We start from the raw sequence: 5,601 nt of genomic DNA, 5'->3' as shown, positions 1-5,601 counted from the left end.
TCTGGTTATTTCTCCCAGCAATCTTGATTCCAGCTTGTGCTTCATCCAGTCCAACATTTCTCATGATATATTCTGCATATAAGTTAAATAAGCAGGGTGACAATATACAGCCTTGACGTACTCCTTTTCCTATTTGGAACCAGTCTGTTGTTCCATGTCCAGTTCTTACTGTTGCTTCCTGACCTGCATACAGACTTCTCAGGAGGCAGGTCAGGTGGTCTGGTATTCCCATATCTTTAAGAATTTTCCACAGCTTGTTGTGATCCACACAGTCAAAGGCTTTGGCATCGTTAATAAAGCAGAAGACGTTTTTTTTTCTGGAACTCTCTTGCTTTTTTGATGATCCAGTGGATGTTGGCAATTTGATCTCTGGTTCCTCTGCCTTTTCTAAAACCAGCTTGAACATCTGGAAGCTCACGGTTCATGTACTGTTGAAGCCTGGCTCAGAGAATTTTGAGCATTACTTTGCCAGTGTGTGAGATGAATGCAATTGTGTAGTAGTTTGAGCATTCTTTGGCATTGCCTTTCTTTGCAAGTGGAATGAAAACTGACCATTTCCAGTCCTGTGGCCACTGCTGAGTTTTCCAAATTTGCTGGCATATTGAGTGCAGCACTTGCACAGCATCATCTTTCAGGATTTGAGATAGCTCAACTGGAATTCCATCACCTCCACTAGCTTTGCTCGTAGTGATGCTTCCTAAGGCCCACTTGACTTCACATTCTAGGATGTCTGGCTCTAGGTGAGTGATCACACCATTGTGATTGTCTGGGTCGTGAAGATCTTTTTTGTGTAGTTCTTCTGTGTATTCTTGCCACCTCTTCTTAATATCTTCTGCTTCTGTTAGGTCCATACCATTTCTGTCCTTTATCGAGCCCATCTTTGCATGAAATGTTCCCTTGGTATCTCTAATTTTCTTGAAGAGATCTCTAGTCTTTCCCATTCTGTTGTTTCCCCTATTTCTTTGCATTGATCTCTTAGGAAGTCTTTCTTATCTCTCCTTGCTATTCTTTCGAACTCTGCATTCAATGGGTATATCTTTCCTTTTCTCCTTTGCCTTTCGCTCTCTTCTGTTCATAGCTGTTTGTAAGGCCTCCTCAGACAACCATTTTGCGTTTTTGTATTTCTTTTTCTTGGGGAAAGTCTTGATCAATGCCTCCTGTAAAATGTCATGAACCTCTATCCATAGTTCTTCCGGCACTCTGTCTATCAGATCTAATCCCTTGAATCTATTTGTCACTTTCACTGTATAGTTGTAAGGGGTTTAGGTCATACCTGAATGGTCTAGTGGTTTTTCCCTACTTTCTTCAATTTAAGTCTGAATTTGGCAAAAAGGAGCTCATGATCTGAACCACAGTCAGCTCCCAGTCTCATTTTTTCTGACTGTGTAGAGATTCTCCATCTTTGGCTGCAAAGTATATAATGAACCTGATTTTGCTATTGACCGCCTGGTGATGTCCATGTGTAGAGTCTTCTCTTATGTTGTTGGAAGAGGGAAGGAAGGGACTGCAGAAAAAAAGAAGGAGCTATGAGGAAGCAATAGTGCAGCAGTGGGGCAGGTTCCTGGTTCCACCTCAAGGAATATACATAACTATACCTTTGAGTTCTTCTGTAGGTACTAAGGCTCCCATTCAGGTGGAGGGCGGTCAGGCTGAGCACAAAATTCCTGGAATGCCACTCTGTTACCTCACCACCAACTAATCTTAAGACAGTCTTCACACAGTGGAAGATAATGAAGACTCTGACCCCCTCCCCAAATATTTCTCCTTTTAAAAACGTTCATGGCCCTGGTGTGATTCTGTCCTGTGTGGCTGCTCGTTCGAATGCAGCTGCTGCTGCTGCTAAGTCGTTTCAGTCGTGTCTGACTCTGTGCGACCCCATAGACGGCATCCCACCAGTCTCCCCCGTCCCTGGGATTCTCCAGGCAAGAACACTGGAGTGGGTTGCCATTTCCTTGTCCAGTGCATGAAAGTGAAAAATGAAAGTGAAGTTGCTCAGTCGTGTCCAACTCTCAGCAACCCCATGGACTGCAGCCTACCAGGCTCCTCTGTCCATGGGATTTTCCAAGCAAGAGTACTGGAGTAGGGTGCCATTGCCTTCTCCGGCTTGTTCGAATAGTAGTCGTTTAATTCCATCGGGCTTCTCTCCCACATAAGTGCATGCCGCCAACCCATGGAGGATTCAAGGGGCATGGACATGAGCCCCTTGAGGCCCCGGCACTATCTTTTCGGTTGTGAACTAAAGGCTGACAGAGATTATCTCTTCAAGGTGGATAATGATGAAAATGAGCACCAGTTATCTTTAAGAACAGTCAGTTCAGGGGCTGGAACAAAGGATGAGTTACACACTGTTGAAGCAGAGATGATGAATTTGAAGGCAGTCCAATGAAAGTAACACTGGCAACTTTGAAAATGTCTGTAGAGCCAGCAGTTTCTCTTGGGGCTTTGAAATTACACCACCTGTGGTCTTACGGTTGAAGTGTTGTTCAGGGCCTGTGCATGTCAGAGGACAGCACTTAGTGGAGGAAGATGCAGAGTCAGAAGATGAAGAGGAGGAGGATGTGAAACTCCTAAGTATATCTGGAAAGCGTTCTGTCCCTGGAAGTGGTAGCAAGTTTCCCCAGAAAAAAAGTAAAGATTGCTGCTGATGAAGATGAAGATGATGACGATGATGATGAAGAAGATGATGATGACGATTTTGATGAGGAAGTTGAAGAAAAAGCTCCAGTAAAGAAATCTGTATGAGATACTCCAGCCAAAAATGCACAAAAAATGGAACCAAAATGGAAAAGACTCAAAACTGTCAACACCAAGATCAAAAGGTCAAGAATCCTTCAAAAAACAGGAAAAAACACCTAAAACACCAAAAGGACCTAGCTCTGTAGAAGACATTAAAGCAAAAATACAAGCAATAATAGAAAAAGGTGGTTCCTTTCCCAAAGTGGAAGCCAAGTTTATCAATTATGTGAAGAATTGTTCCCAGATGATTGACCAGGAGGCTATTCAAGATCTCTGGCAGTGGAGGAAGTCTCTTTAAGAAAATAGTTTAAACAGTTTGTGAAAAATTTTCCGTCTTATTTATTTTCTGTAACAGTTGATATCTGGCTGTCCTTTTTGTAATGCAGAGTGAGAACTTCCCTACCGCGTCTGATAAATGTTGTCCATGTTCCATTGCCAAGAATGCGTTGTCCAAAATGCCTGTTTAGTTTTTAAAGATGGAACTCCACCCTTTGCTTGATTTTAAGTATATATGGAATGTTATGATAGGAATAGTAGTAGTGGTGGTCAGATGGATGGAAATGGTGGGGAGACAAAAATATACATGTGAAATAAACTCAGTATTTAAAAAAATAAAAACGTTCACAGTTGAGCAGAATCTTCAGAGTTGGTTTTTGGACACAAGTCCACCTTCTCCCCAGTTGCCAGCCTCTTTCCTTCCCTACCAGCAAACTTTTCATTTCTACCAGCACTCACTTGTTTCTCAAAAGTATTTGCTTTTGAGTAGTGAGCAGTCAAAGCTGAGTTAAGTAACTTGGGGGTAGGAGTCCACACACCACCAAGAAATCTTGGACATCAGCTGAGTTACCAGTAGTCAATTCAGTTTTGAAACTATCTACCTGGAGCTGAAACTCATATTTTGGCCACCTGATGCAAAGAACCGACTCATTGAAAAAGACCCTGATGCTGGGAAAGGTTGAAAGCAAATGGAGAAGGGGGTGGCAGAGGAGTATAGAGAAGCCTGGTGTGCTGCAGTTCATGAAGTCGTGAAAAATCAGACACAACTTAGCGACTGAACAACAACAACAATTTGGAGATGGCGTCAGATTTCAGAAGTTAAAGGCTCAGTCCTATAAGACTGTTATGCCACTTCAGATGCCATTCACAAGTCCAGGTTTTTCTTACCCACTGGCTATAAAATTGGAGCTTCCTATGACCCCTTCCTTGAGGTTACAGCAACTGCTTTCTTGGGTTCTGATTAATTTACTAGACCAGCTCACAGAACTCAGAGAAACATTTTACTTACTAGATTCCTGGTTATTATAAAAGGATATAATGCATGAACTGCCAGATGGAAGAGACGCACACAGTAACACGTGAGGAAAGGGCACAAGCTTCCATGTCCCCTCTAGGCCAACACTCTCCACTAATTTCCATGAGTTCACCAATGTGGAAGCTCTCCAAACCCCATCCTTTTGGGGGCTTTTATGGAGATTTCATTGCATAGTCCTGCTTGATTAATTCATTTGCCATTGGTGTTTGAACTCAATCTCCAACCTCTCTTCCCTCTCCAAGGGCTGGGGGTAGGGGAGGTGGTGGCGATACTGAAAGCTCTGAATGGTTGCTGCCAGCCGTGTGTTACACCAGGATTTGTGACCTCCAGAGGAGAGGATTTCAATCTGGGGTCAGAGGCTTGACTACTTGGAGCTTTCTGTGTAGCAAAGTTTTATTAAAGTATAATAGAGATAGGGAAAGCTTCTGACATAGACATCAGAAGGGGACAGAAAGGGTGCCCACTTGCTAGTTTTTAGCAAGGTGTTTTATGTTTGTTGTTGAGCTGCTAATCAGATAAGAGAGATACCTCTAGGCTGAGGGAGTTTCACCAGGCCCTTCTCCCACAATTTGCATTTTTGAGATAGGATGGCACAAGGTGTGTCATCCCCCTCCCCCTCCCCCCACCCCCGGCCATAAAACAGTTGACATGAATACTGGTTTGTTGAGCCATTATCAGCCCAAGGGTTGAGAAAAGAAAAAAAGGTTAGTCTTAGGCAGAACCGGTTTCATCAACAGAGAAGGGGGGAAAAAAGTCTGCCATTTGCAGATTATTTCCTCCTACTGCTTGGGGATCTTTGGCCTTCCTACCTGCTACCCTCTCAGTTCCAACCCTCTAATCACAAGTTTGGATACCCAAACAACCTAGCCTGCCAGACTCCTCTATCCATGGGATTCTCTAGACAAGAGTACTGGAGTGGGTTACCATTTCCTCTTCTAGGGGATCTTCCCCACCCAGAGACTGAATCTGAATCTCCTGCGTCTCCAGCACTGGCAGGTGGATTCTTAACCACTGGACCACCAGGGAAGTCCCTCCTCTGCACTTCTCTTGATGAAATCCAAATGGCCCAAACCGGAGGTGTTAATCTGGAAGCACAGTTTCTCCTTCTTTTGAAAACTATTCTTGATCAACTATTCCTGAAACTAGCTGATCTTCAGCTGATCCCTCCTGCTGAAACCCTATAAAACATTCCACTTTCCTTCCCTAAGGTCAGTTCAGTTCAGTCGCTCAGTTGTGTCTGACTCTTTGCGATCCCATGAATTGCAGCACGCCAGGCCTCCCTGTCCATCACCAACTCCCGGAGTTTACGCAAACTCATGTCCATTGAGTCGGTGATGCCATCCAGCCATCTCATCCTCTGTCGTCCCCTTCTCCTCCTTCCCCCAATCCTTCTCAGCATCAGGGTCTTTTCCAATGAATCAACTCTTCACATGAGGTGGCCAAAGTATTGGAGTTTCAGCTTCAACATCAGTCCTTCCAATGAACACGCAGGACTGATCTCCTTTAGGATGGACTAGTTGGATCTCCTTGCAGTCCAAAGGACTCTCAAGAGT

The 5,601-nt window shown here is 44.0% G+C and overlaps 1 pseudogene; it reads left to right on the top strand.

The window, feature by feature from the left end:
- Nucleotides 1-2,170: 2,170 nt before the first annotated feature.
- Nucleotides 2,171-3,034, top strand: LOC145506807 (nucleophosmin-like; annotated as a pseudogene).
- Nucleotides 3,035-5,601: the final 2,567 nt, after the last annotated feature.

This window comes from Giraffa tippelskirchi, chromosome 5, assembly GCF_054371585.1.
Source record: "Giraffa tippelskirchi isolate mGirTip1 chromosome 5, T2T-mGirTip1v1.2.pri, whole genome shotgun sequence".
Lineage (NCBI taxonomy): Eukaryota > Metazoa > Chordata > Mammalia > Artiodactyla > Giraffidae > Giraffa > Giraffa tippelskirchi.
The sequence above is the reverse complement of the archived record's forward strand: the minus strand, read 5'-3'. Positions and strand labels throughout refer to the sequence as shown.